We start from the raw sequence: 12,998 nt of genomic DNA, 5'->3' as shown, positions 1-12,998 counted from the left end.
AGGCGGCACCCCTGCCTCGGGAGGGGGTGCTCCGCACCTCCTACGGGCTTTCCGCCACTCTCCGCTGCTGCTTTCGCGTTTCCGAGCGGAACGGGCCGGGGGGTAGGGGAGAGGAGGAGGGAGAGAGAAGGGAAGAAGGGGAGAGAGAGGGGAGAGGAGCGGGGAGGAGGGAGAGACGGGGAGAAGGAGGGGTGTAGGGAGACGGGGGGAGGGGGGTGAAGAGAGAGAGGGGGAGAAGGAGAGGGGAAAAGGAGGAGGGGGAGAATGATGGGGAGGAAGGGATGGAGGGGACAGGCACGTGCCCAGCCGCGGAGCCGCAATCCTCAGCCCTCTGCACCCCCCCACTCCCCGGGGTCGGGGCAGGGACGCGTGGAAGCGCTCGGTCTGGCCGCCCCGGGTCGAGCGGCGCGGGAAGCGCACAAATACGCTAAGCACTTAGGAAGGGGTGTCCCCCCGCCTCTCCCGCCGCACCGCGGCTGCGGGGGGCTCGTCCCGTCCCGGCGGCTGCGCTCGGGGCAGCGGCCGCGGGGGTCGGCGCCGCCCCGGGGCACCAGGGCTGCGGTCTCGGCTCCCCCGAGCTCCCCGGGGAACGGGGAGCCGCCGGCTCCACCCCCAAAGAAGCTTTACCCGCACGACTTGCCGAAAGCCGAGATCAAAATAGGACCGTGCATCTCCTCTGCCCTCCAACGGACTCTTTTTCAACTGTGGAGGAAAAAAAGAGAAAGAGGAGATGATAGTCCCGAATTCCACCCACTGGAACCCCGAGCGCGGGGAGCAGCTCCGAGGTAGCGCAGCCTCGGCTCCCCACTCCAGGGCCGTGGGAACGCTGCACCTGCGTGGGCGAAGGTGTCAATTCACATTCGCTGCGCTTCTCCTGTCTGCAGGCGTGTGAATGCAGCCCCTTGTTGTGGAGAGAAACGCTCCGAGACCAAGAAGTGCTACCGAGTAAGGCTCTAGAGAGAAAGCCAGCATCCGTCCTGGGGCGGGAGGCAGCCCAGGACCCCGCTCTCTGCAGTAAATGCTTCGTTTGCCCACGTAGCTTAAGTCCCCACAGTCTAAGTGAAAGAGTCCTGAGCAGTTGCCCAGTGCTCGGCTCCTGCCACACCATCGTGACACAAGGCCCAGCGGCAGGCTTACAGGGCATCCAATAGGACCCAGCTGCTTGGGCAGTATGTCCAGGTCCCCCACGCAAGAAGGGACATGGGTGGGCTGCAGCACATGGCAGATTTCCTGGACATGGTGCGAACCATCAAAACCCACTTGGACATGTTCCTGTGCTACTTGCTGTAGATGAACCTACTTTAGCAGGAGGCATGATGATCTCCAGAGGTCCCTTCTGCCACTGTGTGATTCTGAGGTGCTCCAAACCAAAGGCACAACTTGCAGCCAAGTGGAGTGGTTGTGGGATGCAGACACAGCATCATTGTCTCAAGCCTGTGAGCAGAGACCTGGCTGGAGCACCTGTGCAGTGGCAGAAAACAAAGGGGAAGCTCGTAGGCTTAGTTTCATCATGCAGCTACAGCAATACATCAACACAGTGGCACTGGTCGCCTTGTAAGGGTTGTGCATGGAGGCACCTTGCTATCCACAAACAGCCAGCAGCATTTACAACAAGGGTAGGAAATGGAGGCTGGTATTTGGTCCCAATCACCTGGAAATGCTCCATAGGTGAGCCCTGGGAAATGGTCCTCCCTATCTCTGAAGTGTTGCCTTACTGCCCTCTCTCTTCTCATGGCACGTATCTTCGTTTATACAAAACACGTTAGCAAGGCTGATGAGGATTCTGCGCGACTTCTGTTCTGGAGAGAAAAATCCTCTGTTGTTGTCTAATCTCATTTCTACACCTGCCAATTTCCCACACCCCCTTCCTGTCCTCCTCGCCCTCTTCAGAGCACTAATTAATACATAACTGCCTTGGCCACACCATGTCCACCGAAAATGTGCATTGAATTAAATGCAATGCTTTCATGCTATCTAACTCATTGTCTCTGCTAATAACATCCTTAATTAATAGGGTTATTAGCTATTCTTGAATGTCGGACTCCCAGTTGTTCGGGTTTTTTTTTAAGCTACAAGTTAGCAATTTTTAAATGTGATCATGTCTTTAATTGCATAGAAGTAAACCTCCGTGATCCCAAACCCTTAATCTGCCTATTTTAGGATTTCTTATGGCTGCTTATCCTGATAGTAGAGCATCTTCCATGTGAAATCAGCCTTTTAAGGCATATCAAATTAGGTTCCAGATTACAGTCAGTTAAAAAAAAAAATTAGGCCAAAGAATGTAGAAAAATGTATGACTTACCCAAAGGTATCCAGCGTTGGCTTTGTCAGAAAAAATCCCCCAGGAGCTCTGACTCCCATTTTCTATGCCAAGCAGTTATCTACGCTGGTACAATTAAAGGGAAAATATTTGTGGTATTGATGGATTATTTGACAAAGATTTTATTGTTGCTGTTAGGAAACAATCCCCTGGCAAGATGCTTTGAGAGGAATATTTTCCAGAAATGATTTCCCACCCCTATTATCTGGGCTGTTAGAAGCTCCAGTGAGTATTTCAGAGTAATGCTTCTAATGGTGTAGTAGAGGTTTTTAAATCTCCCATACACAGATCTTACCATTATTTTTTATTCAGGAAGAAAAAAAAGGTCGAACTTAAACCACATGCCTCTTGCCATAAACCATCACCCCCCTGCCAAAATTCCTTCCTCTCCGAGTCCTGCACAGGTTTAAAGATAACAGCCTTTCAAACATCTCTGTGGGGGAGAGGGGCTGTGTGCACAAGAACTCAGAACAACTTTAATTATTAATAAATATATTTACACGAGAACGGTTTCCCTTTAGGGGAAACATGAGTTACTCATGCAATTACTCAGGTTATATTGACTCAACATTGTCAAAAAACAGGTTCTAATCACTTTAATACAGAGACTATAAACATCTATTTATTTAGAGGGGTTTATCTGCAAGGTAACCATAAAGCGCTCTGTGGATTTGGGAAGAAAGTTCACCCTCGTACGCAGGCGATGGCCAGGTTTGGCTCGGCAGCTCTCGGCAAATGCCGGCAGCAGGGCGGAGGAGAGGTGCTGCCCATGGGCTCGGTGTGCGGGACCACCTCTGCCTCAGTGTCCCTGGGGACCGTGGAGGCACGAGGGCTGGCTTAGGAGCTGGCACCTCGGAGAACAGCAATGACTTTGTGTCCTTGCTTGTTATGCTGAGCATATTGGGAAGGCCTGCCTTTCCTTTGCCCCACACAGATGCCCTGCAGGGATGAGCCCTGGGGAGCCAGGCACCACAGAGGGGCCACTTGTCACGCCAGCAGAGGAAAAACCAAGGCATGGCCTCAGCCACCCAGGAGCCAGTGCAAGGAGAGACCCGTCTGCAACTGCAGCAGCAGGTCAGAAGGTCCCTCTGCTCTGACCCAGGCAGCCAGTCCTCTTTTTTTTTGTTTTCATCTTGTTCTCTCTCTGCCTCTCAGTACGCTATTTGGGTCATTTTCTATATGATCTCAGGGGTAGGTTGGCAGGAGACCATAAGGCGCATTCACAAACGCTTAGCAGACACGTGTTTTGAATCCTTTTGCCTGCTTGCTTTCCCTCTCGGAAGCCCATGCTGATGGAACGTGGCTATTGAGTATCTGAGGTAGATCACAACAGGGGTCCAACTCATTCATTTTCCCCATCCTGAGAGAGGCTGCTAGTGGTTATCCGAGAGCAGAGAGATCCTGCTTCATCTCCATTGACCCATCTCAGAGTCAGGCAGGACATGGCTCTCCAAGAAGCAGCATTTCCGAGCAGAGAGGAACTGTGCACTGGGGAAACACAAGGGGTGCTGAGGAAGAGCTGAAAAGCACTTAGACACAGACAAATCCTTGAACAAGAGCTGTTCTCTGATCACGCTTATGATGCTCTCCAGTCCTGCCTGCCACTCTGCCTTTGTCCAGTCAGTTGTTAGTGCCTTGTGTCATCAGGCTGGAAGCATCTGCGAAGTGCTTGCTAAGGCACTTCAGGGCACTCAGAAATAACAGAGGGCTTGGAAACAGCCTGATTAGCAATCCTTGGTGTATTTTTGGATAAGTGTGGACCAAGTCCCTATTTTATTGTTATTTATCTGTATTGCAGGCACTGCTCATGGAGAAGGAGGCCAGATAGTCATAACTGTTATTACTAATGATTTAGCACACTGGGGGTCTGCTAGGTTCTTAGCAGAAAGATTAAGGCAAGGTCCCTTCCCAAATGTCCTTTAATCTAAGCACACACTCTGGTGTGGTCTCAGGCTTTCCTGCAAACGGCTGTAGCAGGAATAGCACCGGTGTGGCATGCTCCACTGCCACCCTGCTGCCCTGGTCTGAGCAAGGAGGACAGGGATTTATGGGGACCTGAGGCACTTTCTGAGTAAATTCATGCTTTTTTTCCTCAAGCCTCTTTGTTTTCGGAGATGAACCTTTCCCAGTGTAATATAGAGCATTGCTCCCTTCAGAGTATGTAATGCAGTCATAACCTTGTCTGCAGTGTGCAGCCGGCTGACGTGTTCGCTGTGAGGGATTTGCCTCCAGAGAGGAGCTGTGCAGACAGAGGTTGTGAGCATGAAAAGGTCTCCTTCTAGGTTAATGACAGATTCAGTGCTGGTGAAAGTTCACATACACAATAATGGTAGGATTTTCCAGACCAGGAGGTTTATCACAAGGCAATAAAAATAGTGTCTTTTGTAGCCTGTGCTGGGGTTTGACCCCGGCGCTATGGATGGAAAGCTGGGATGCAGAAGCAGCAGGTTCCCCAGTTTCCCGCAGGTGTCCTCTGTGACCTGTTGCTTTTGTTTTCTTTAGAGGCTTAGAAAGGGTTCAGTACTCACTCCTCCCAGCTTCATACCAGTCAAAGCTGGAAACATGGCTGGTGAGCTTAAATGCATCTCCAGCTCTTCTCTGTGAGAAATTTAGCATATGCTGGGGCTGGTGGTCAGATGGACACAACCCCTTCCAGCTGCAGCCTTGCTACACTAATGGTCTCTCATCCATACCTTTCCTTTGTCAATGCAGACAATGGGACATTACAGGCTGGCATGGGTGCAGGTGTGCACAGCAGAATAAATCCCTTCTTTGGCTGGATCTGACTAGCACCAGCCTGAGGGGGTTTCTGGACAGATGATCAATGATCAGACTCAATGCAGCTTCAGGGTAAAAGGAGGGTTTCATCCAGTCCTGCTCTGACCTTTGGGGAAACTAAAGTGCGTGGCACTCTCTGAGCTTCAGAGGGCTGTCAGATAAAGGGTTTTTCAAGACCAAGCACCCTGTGACGTCCTGCAGGACAGCACAGGTGCTTTTCTCAGAGCACAGAGATGGGAGGACGTGAGCCCCCAGCACCCCAGTGCCCAGGGCCTGCTCTGTGGGTCCTATCCCGGCACCAGCCTTGATGCCTCACTGCGGCCAGGCAGCTGCTCCCCACCACATCCCAAGAGCCGCTGCCCAGCTCATGCTGCACTGCAGCTGGCAGGGCACTGGGGCTGCTGGGGGAGAGCTGTGGATGTGGGACAGGCGAGGGCAAAGCTGCGTGGTGTCCTGCTGCCTATGGTGCAGGGAAGCAGCAATGCGAGCACAGTAACTGTTGGTAGTGGTGGATTTAGCACCATTTTTCCTGGACTGGCTGAGTAAGGGCTTGTTAAGGCCCCCCCAAGGCTGCAAGGCTCTACCTGCCAACGGCATTAAGGCTCCTGCTAGAGCAGCAGCAGCGCCTGAGGCAACAGGGACTGGCCACGTCTGCATCAGGCCATCCACACAGCCCCGCACATCTTGACTGCGTTCCAGCAGTGTAGGATGCGGTATTTGGCTCTGAGCAAAGGAAGTGAATGCAACATAAAGCAGAGCATCCCCTCGTGGGATTCACAGTGGGGGCCATGCTGATTGTTCAAAACAAAGCATGGCTGCGTTGGAAGCGTGCCTAGTTTTTACCCCAGGATTCACACATGAAGGCCCGAGCTGACCCAGAGAGCAAAGCCCTGCAATAACAACCAGCAAGGCTGATCCTACCAGCTTTGTTCAAACATCCTCTGCCAAAGCCTGGAGGAAGTTTTTCCTTATGAAGTCAGGCACGATCGTGCGGCTCTCTTTGCAATATGCTAACTTTCCAGTGAGCAGTTGCTCAATACGTGCTTAAGTAGGCAGGCCACCACTACCCATTAACCAAAACAAATAGGAAAGAGGGAAAGCTTACAACACAACAATTGCTTTCAATTAGAGGAAATATCTATTGCCAAAATATGTCAGCGGGATTTGACAAACTACATTTTTAACTGTGTACTACCGAAGAACTGGCTGCACTAAACTGCAGCTTAAACTAAACAGGGATTTAATCCCTTTCCCTTCCTTCCAACAGTATAATCACCAGGCTGTAAATATATTATTACAGCCCACGCTACCCTTGTTAATTCCAACCAATTTGACTTACCTCAGTGGCTTCAACGTTATTCTCTTCCATGTTCACTGGGCTTGTTGAGGCTTCAGTGTCGGTGTTCATCATGTGCTTTGAGCTGAAAGGGTTAAATGTGGTTAATTGTAAAGCTTTTGTTTGCTTTGCACATCTCAGTACAGACACAAGCATTGTGTTTAAAATCTCATAATTGCTTTAAAACATATACCATGTTGCACTGAGCTCTGAGTCAGCTCTGTATTTGGTGTGTCCAGGTCTAAGCATCTCTGGTCTCCACTCCACCTTGCTGAACAGATTAGATCCCAGATCTGCTTCAGATGTGCCCACAGCTTGGCAGGGCTTGTGGCTGGCAAGCCTCTGTATATCTCAGGTGGCACCTGCTGGCTCCATCCCATGTTCCTGGGACAAACCCTATCCAAATCCCAGCTGAACAGCCACAGCCACCAGCTTCCCTGAACCAGCGCCCCAGATGCTGATGGATCCAGGGCCCATGTGAAATCATGGGCTTCTGCCAAGGTCAGCCTCAGCCTCAAGTCACTTGTCATTGCTATGACCCTCGGCCAGGCACATAGCCCTTGCCAAACACAGCCCTGCAGGCCATCCTGTAGCTTCTGCATCAGCTATGGTGCTGGCTCACAGCCTCAGCTGGTTTAACCCCAGCCTCGGAAATGCCAGCCAGCCCCATCCCCATGCCTTGTTTCTATAGCCCTTGACAGCACCATCTCCAAAACCTACCCAAGCAGTAATTAGCACACCTGCCAGCAAGCAGAGCTGGGTCCCAGCACCTCTGATCCTGACTCTGCCAGGGACCCTCCTGGCATTTACCCAGACCTGGCCCATTGATCCTGTCCTCAAGCACTCTTAGCGTTATCTCCTGCACTGTCCCTGCTTAAAATCCTGGAGGTCCCTGCCAGCAACCCACCCTGCACCCCAACCCTGCCCCAAATGTGCCCGTGCCACCTCCAGTAGAGGTAAGGTAATACTCAGCTGTTACACAAAGACCCTTCTCGACCTCGCTGCACCCCACGTGGGTTGATCAGATCCTGTAACTCTTGCGGTGTGTCCTGCCTTTTGAGTAGAGGTGCAGGGTCATCCTCTGCAAGCAACTTTTTAGCAGGCATTAGTTGCCTATATATGTGCCCCCTGATTTTTACCAGGAAACTTAAAATGCTTTCATACCTATGCCTTGCAATGGCCTGCTCTCCACAATTTAAAGATAAATCTTTAACGTGCGGTGCCTAGTAGCATGTGTTTTACATTGCCTTTAATAGCTGTCTCTCGTTATAATGTCACTTGGGGGGTGTCGTCTGGTATTGTATATTTTTGGACATATTGTAAACAGTGTGATCTCGTTCCTGACATTTCCCTGGTGACCTCAACAGTCGTAAAGGTTTACACATTTCTTGTGTGCAGTCAACACATTCATTAATCTTAGAGATAAGCCAAAAGTTACAAGTCACACACGCATACATGCATTAAAAAATACACATATGTGCATGCACGTTTAAAGTGTAGGCAAATCCCAATAGTGGATTAGTTGTAGCATTTTGTAGCAGAAAAGGAGAGCTATCAGGTGGTTTCAGTTTAGCCATCAAAGATACTATCTATGTATAGTCTGCATGCTTCTGTGCATATATATTTGTGTCTGAACTTACCACAAAATCAATGATGTAAAGTATACAAAACTGTATTCACATGAATCTTTACACAAGCGAAATCAGCTTTTTCTTTGGACTATTTGGATAGCCCAGTACAACAGGCACCCTAAGTGCTTCACCCACCAGTGAAACTGGTGACCTTGAAACTTGCAACCTTGAAACTAAGCAGAAGTAGTGGCAAAGCAAAGAGAGATGCAGAAACCTGCTGACACAGCTGAGGAAAGTGGAAAAGAAAAGGTAATCAAACAACCTAGATAGTTAAAATTACCTTTCAACACTCACTCTTTTAAAATGTAAACACCAGGGGTACTTTTACTACTTGGATGCCAGCTGTTCCATCTTTCTATCTATGCAGTCATAGTTTTGCTATTTTCACATCCACGTATTACGTTGTATTAAGGTGTGCTGTGAATTTGAGTGGTCATGGATGGCCCAGGGGACTCTTTTCTCTATGTTGTCTACCCCACAAGGGTAGAAGGAATCACACAAATAACATTGCCTTCTTACCCGAGTCTGATGTAAGTGATGTAGTCACTTACACAGGGTGAGGAGCAATAGCTTAATTGAATTTAATGGCCTGCTTAGCTCCAGAAAGGCTAGGGGACCAGCAGCTTCATGGAGATCAGCTGAAGAGAAGGAAAATAATGAGCTTTAATAATGACAAGGACTAACAAGCTGCAGGCGTTGGCTCTTTGCTGAAGGTGACAGACTGGGAGATGAGCTCTCCTGCCTCTTGAGACAAAGTGTGTGTTGGAAGAATTTGTTCACTGGGAACTGGACGGAGACAAACCCTGTTCACTCACACCACCAGCTCAGGTTCATGCTTTGTCATCTTTTGTGTCCTGCCAGACTTGAACCTGGGATTTCCACCTCCTGTGACCAGCAGCAAAGTGCCTACCTGGGACCCACTTTGACTCCCTCTTACTCTGTGGGGCCGCCCAGACCCAAGCGCTCTGTGCCAAGCTCAGCATTGTTTCACTCCTCAACAGCGAGTGCCTCGTCCATCCCAGCTGACTGGGGGAGGCGACCACGGGTCTGTCAGGGGTCATGGTGGGAAAACACATTTCGCTCGGTGACTTTAGGATGTGTGATGAAATATAGGGCCTTTCTCCTCCCTGCCAGCAAGTCCTTTCAGGCCAGGCAACTAAATATTGAAAATTTGTTCCCACTCGGAGAGCTGTTGGCATATAGGAATTAGTTGACAGCTTTGGGTCAGTTCCCAGAGGAGAGATGCGAGCAGCACCAAAACCATCACAGCTGGCACTCATTAAGCTCTCGCCTGCAATCCACACAAAGGTGCCTGAGACAGAACGAGTCACTGAGGTTCTCTAACCTGGAATCTGACCTTGTGATCTTCTTATCTCTCTCTTGGTGCTCTCTGTCCTCTTGCACAGAGGACAGCCTGTTATAGGAGAGCAGGCTCCTTTAACATACTTAAGGGTACTTTTCACCTTCAGGGTCCTCTCATGTACTGGGTTTATCTTTCGATCAATGTTCTCCTAAGTGATGTGTATTTAAGTCTGGTTTAAAAAAAAAAAACCAGCACAACTTACTTCTGGTTTCAATCAAAACTGTCGATCAATTGCCTTGCTCATTTTAGCCTCCCTTGGCTGTGTTTAGAATCCTGTGCGCAGCGCTCATGAAAGAGTCTGCGGGCCAGTCCCCGAGCTCCTTGTGCATATAGTGAGGTTTCCTATCTCACAAATGGTCCCAATGATTTTATTAAGCTATTTGCTAAGCAGGTCAATAATCATTGCTAGCAGGAACAACAGAGCGTGGCCCATAGTAAACAGTTTATTTGTTTAAGCTCGTCTGTGGCACTGCAAAAGAGAAGGGTGTGTTGCTCCCAGTAGATCTAACATTTCTAGGGCTTTCAGTTAGACACCTATCTCTGGCACTAAACAAAATCAGAACTGCACTCACAGGGTCCTATCCTGCACTCCTCTCTCACTTGCATGAAACCTGCAGAGTAAGCCCTGCAGGAAGAGTGGCAGGATCTGGCCTGGTGGCTATTCAGATGCAGAAAGTTGAATAAATATTAGTGGTTAAACTAGTGATTAACCTGCCAGTTGAAATATCCAGCAGATCCCATGTTTTCCTCCCGCTTGATGCAAATGAGAGTTGATCATAAACATCTCATGCCTAAATTATACCTTAGAGAATCCAAGTAACACAGTTGGCCTTGCCTGAATTATTTCAATGAAAACAAGGCAGACAAATGAGTGTAATTGTCCAACTTCTTTTGCTTGCTAGCTTTTGCCTTGCTTGGCAACCCTTGCAGCTGGATATTCACGCAAGGTTTTGAATGTAAACCTTCTTCTTGCCTACAGATCTGGCACTATCAGCATACCTGTTTTTCTTTCATTCTTTCTAAGATAGAAGGTGGAGGGGGGACAGGGACAGAACACGGGGAGAGTAAAAAAAATGGAAAGAGCTTGTTTATGGCCTGTATTTCAAAGGAACATTGCACTCTAGCTCTCTCTAGGTCATTAAGAAATTGGTGGCCAATACTTTTGTTATTGTAGTGAGGTCTCACACTCAATCAGCTTCAGATCTAATAGCTCTGATTCCATGCAAAAGACGGACAAAGGCAGCACGTAAAAATACATCCATTTCCCTATGTCACTTCACTCGTTGCCTGAAACTTTGCATCTGTTTTACGCTAAGACCTAATCAGAACAATTCCCAGCTGGAGCTTTTTGTTCCAGAATCAGCCAAAAAAAAGCCAATGCCTACTTCCTCCTTAAGGGGCCAATTCTTCCCTGCTTTCATGCGCACTTCCTCCATGGACACAGATTGCGGAGGGAAGGGGGAGGGAAGCACCAGAAGCAGGAACTCGAGAATGAATGGATTTAGGAAACAGAAAATAACAGAGGAAGTTGGTCTGAGTGCAGCTTTGGTTAGCATTACAGCTGCGTAGCACTCAGTAAAGGTGCTAGACATGGATATCGCGAATATTGTCTGATAGCCACAAAATAGGCTTCAGCGTGAGGTACACAGCCAGACGCCCAGGTGAGCTCTGCTGCTGCAGTGTCTGATCATCCTCATCCAGAGGGACCCTGCGGTACTCTGCAGTCACCACACATGCACATACACTGAATTTTAGCCTCTGTGTTCACACTGCCAACAGGTGGGCTCTGCTTGTTGTAGCAGCAGGTCTGCGTGCAATGCGGGAACCGGAATTTGAAAGCAGCAAATGCCTTTACAGCAGCTTCACCAGCTCATCCTCACATATGTTGTTTACCAGGATTGCAGTGAGGCTGCTGTGGGAAGCTGCTTGTTGCAAGGCCAGATGAGTAATTTGTTGGGAAGAGCTGAAGGGTTGGGCTTGCTGCTCAGGACCGGGAGGGGATGGTTTTCAATAGCATGTTAATCAGCGCTGATGTTGGCAAATGCCATTAGAGCCACAAACCAGACAGACTGCAAGGTGACTGTGTGGACCCCTGGCTCTGTACATGCCAGGAGAGAAACAGCAGCACGTTGAGGGAGAGTGTTAGAAAAAGGCATTTGTATTTTACCACTCATTGCCCCTCTTGTAGGGAGCAGTCGTCTTTGCAAGATGTCTAACAACACAAGTTGATTCAAGAAAACAAATAATTCTTTTCATTTCAAGGGGGCTAATTGTGAGCTTATAGCCAGGCAAACGATCAGCCACCTTCCTGATTTGAGAAAGGAATAGAAAAGGGCATTTCGGTTTCAAACAGCACAGTAAAAGAACCTTTCCGCTTAGGAAAAACAAATCTATGTCTTCTTATCTTTTCCATTCCTGCAGATTCATTGACTAATGAATTCTTACCAGCTGTAACATTCATCTGCACACTTAAAATCAACCTTGTAAAAGTCTACTTGTCCACAGTGAGTAATTCCTTTGATGGGTGAGTAATTTGTCTCTGTGGAGGGGCTTATGTTTGGTTTATGCTTTTGCTGCTTGGGAAAACGTGCAGTGGGAGTCTGCCTGTTTTGCATAATTGTGTACTTTAACTAAGCGTCAAGGGAACTCAGAGTCAGGGGTGGGTAATTTCATTTTTATTGTTATTAATGGCAACTGAATAAATAAATACAAAATTAAAAAAATCAAATGATGATTCGATTCCTTGATTTTTCTCAAGATTATCCAGGTGAAGGATGCAGGAGACAATACAGTGTCTGGGCTGGGAAATTTCCATGGCAGTTTTTCATGTGCTTCCTAAAAATGTTTTCCATTAAGTGTCCCTAGAGGTCCAGTATTTGAGTGATTATCGGAAAGAAGAAGTGTTGATTTTTCTTTCCCTACTTTGATTTCCTTCATCTAATGGCTCCTTAAGACCCTGCAACCCACATTTTTCTTCACAGAATACAAGAAATAGCATCCCTTGTTTTCACACTTCAGAGAAGAAACAAAAGAGACCTTTTGGCAAAATGTCAGATTGTGTGACTGATAACACCCCCAATCATTTCAGACTATGACTTGTGGCCATGTTAAGACTCAGATGTGGAAACAAAACACATTTTATGTTAGCCACTTCTCTCCATTCTATTAAATTAGGACTAGTCATTAGCTGGTGGAGAGGGAGAAAGATTTCCATCAAGAACCCAGGGTGGTGTGGCAGAGGGAGGGTGTCACGTCTGACATCCCCTCTCCTCCCTCCAGCATTTTCCCTCTGGAGATATTGGTGGGAAACCAGCTCACATGACAAATTAAAGTGATTCATAACCCAGCTGCAGTCTCTGTTGACAAGCCCCATCACAAAGCAATCATGCAGATTTTATGCGCCCAGAGTGCCAGGGAAGAAGCTTGGTTAGCGGCACACACCGTGCTTTCAAGAGAGGTCTGATACAACTTGGCTGAATTCATCTATGGCACGTGAAGGCCAAATGGCTGTCACTTGACAGCAGTTAATAATGTAGCTTTAAAAGGGATATTTTCCCTGCTATATTAGAT

The sequence above is a fragment of the Cuculus canorus genome, chromosome 11 (genome assembly GCF_017976375.1).
Source record: "Cuculus canorus isolate bCucCan1 chromosome 11, bCucCan1.pri, whole genome shotgun sequence".
NCBI classification, from domain to species: Eukaryota; Metazoa; Chordata; class Aves; order Cuculiformes; family Cuculidae; genus Cuculus; species Cuculus canorus.
This window is presented reverse-complemented; position numbering follows the sequence as displayed.